The 1,581-nt window shown below is 49.6% G+C and overlaps 6 non-coding genes across 6 annotated transcripts; all 6 read left to right on the top strand.

The window, feature by feature from the left end:
* The first annotated feature begins 18 nt into the window (after positions 1-18).
* LOC116018373 lies at positions 19-137 on the top strand. Its single transcript, XR_004098394.1, has one exon. It is a non-coding gene; the product is annotated as a 5S ribosomal RNA (ribosomal RNA).
* Positions 138-274: 137 nt separating this feature from the next.
* LOC116018522 lies at positions 275-393 on the top strand. Its single transcript, XR_004098536.1, has one exon. It is a non-coding gene; the product is annotated as a 5S ribosomal RNA (ribosomal RNA).
* Positions 394-529: 136 nt separating this feature from the next.
* LOC116018419 lies at positions 530-647 on the top strand. The gene has a single exon (XR_004098436.1). It is a non-coding gene; the product is annotated as a 5S ribosomal RNA (ribosomal RNA).
* Positions 648-958: 311 nt separating this feature from the next.
* LOC116018454 lies at positions 959-1,078 on the top strand. The gene has a single exon (XR_004098469.1). It is a non-coding gene; the product is annotated as a 5S ribosomal RNA (ribosomal RNA).
* A 55-nt stretch (positions 1,079-1,133) lies between these two features.
* LOC116018531 lies at positions 1,134-1,252 on the top strand. The gene has a single exon (XR_004098545.1). It is a non-coding gene; the product is annotated as a 5S ribosomal RNA (ribosomal RNA).
* A 137-nt stretch (positions 1,253-1,389) lies between these two features.
* LOC116017951 lies at positions 1,390-1,508 on the top strand. Its single transcript, XR_004098021.1, has one exon. It is a non-coding gene; the product is annotated as a 5S ribosomal RNA (ribosomal RNA).
* The last annotated feature ends 73 nt before the right edge of the window (positions 1,509-1,581 follow it).

Consider the following 1,581-nt stretch of genomic DNA (forward strand, 5'->3'; position numbering starts at 1 on the left):
TTGCGCGCAGTACATGACGGATGCGATCATACCAGCACTAATGCACCGGATTCCATCAGAACTCCGAAGTTAAGCGCGCTTGGGCGAGAATGGTACCAGGATGGGCGACCCCCTGGGAAGTCCTCGTGTTGTATCCCCCACCCTCTTTTTAATTTTTCTTTTAAACCGCTGGACCGCTCGCTAAGGGTACTATCATTTTAAACCGCTAAACCGCTAAGCGAGAGAAGTTGCGCGGAGAGAGAGGGTCAAGAACATTTTGCGCGCAGTACATGACGGATGCCATCATACTAGCACTAATGCACCGGATCCCAACAGAACTCCGAAGTTAGGCGTGCTTGGGCGAGTGTAGTACTAGGATGGGTGACCTCCTGACAAGTCCTCGTGTTGCATCCCCCACCCTTTTTAAATTTTACTTTTAAACCGCTGGACCGCTCGCTAAGGGTACTATCCTTTTAAACCGCTAAACCACTAAGCGAGAGAAGTTGCGCGGAGAGAGAGGGTCAAGTACATTTTGTGCACAGTACATGACGGATGCGATCATACCAGCACTAATGCACCGGATCCCATCAGAACTCCGAAGTGAAGCGTTCTTGGGCTAGAGTAGTACTAGGATGGTGACCCCCTGGGAAGTCCTCGTGTTGCATCCCCCACCCTCTTTTTAATTTTTCTTTTAAACCGCTGGACCGCTCGCTAAGGGTACTATCTTTTTAAACCGCTAAGTGAGATAAGTTGCGCGGAGAGAGAGGGTAAAGTACATTTTGCGCACAGTACATGACGGATGCAATCATACCAGCACTAATGCACCATATCCCATCAGAACTCCGAAGTCAAGCTAATTTTTCTTTTAAACCGCTGGACCGCTCGCTAAGGATACCATCCTTTTAAACCGCTAAACCGCTAAGCGAGAGAAGTTGCGCGGAGAGAGAGGGTCAAGTACATTTTGCGCGCAGTACATGACGGATGCGATCATACCAGCACAAATGCACCGGATCCCATCAGAACTCCGAAGTAAAGCGTGCTTGGGCGAGAGTAGTACTAGGATGGGTGACCCCCTGGGAAGTCCTCGTGACCGCTAAGCGAGGGAAGTTTCGCGGAGAGAAAGGGTCAAGTACATTTTGCGCGCAGTACATGACGGATGCGATCATACCAACACTAATGCACCGGATCCCATGAGAACTTCGAAGTTAAGCGCGCTTGGGCAAGAGTAGTACTAGGATTGGTGACCCCATGGGAAGTCCTCGTGTTGCATCCCCAACCCTCTTTTTAATTTTTCTTTTAAACCGCTGGACCGCTCGCTAAGGGTACTATCCTTTTAAACCGCTAAACCGCTAAGCGAGAGAAGTTGCGCGGAGAGAGAGGGTCAAGTACATTTTTCGCGCAGTACCCTAGCGATGCGATCATACCAACACTAATGCACCGGATCCCATGAGAACTTCGAAGTTAAGCGCGCTTGGGCAAGAGTAGTACTAGGATTGGTGACCCCATGGGAAGTCCTCGTGTTGCATCCCCAACCCTCTTTTTAATTTTTCTTTTAAACCGCTGGACCGCTCGCTAAGGGTACTATCCTTTTAAACCGCTAAA

This window comes from Ipomoea triloba, chromosome 4 (genome assembly GCF_003576645.1).
Source record: "Ipomoea triloba cultivar NCNSP0323 chromosome 4, ASM357664v1".
In the NCBI taxonomy this organism is placed as follows: domain Eukaryota; kingdom Viridiplantae; phylum Streptophyta; class Magnoliopsida; order Solanales; family Convolvulaceae; genus Ipomoea; species Ipomoea triloba.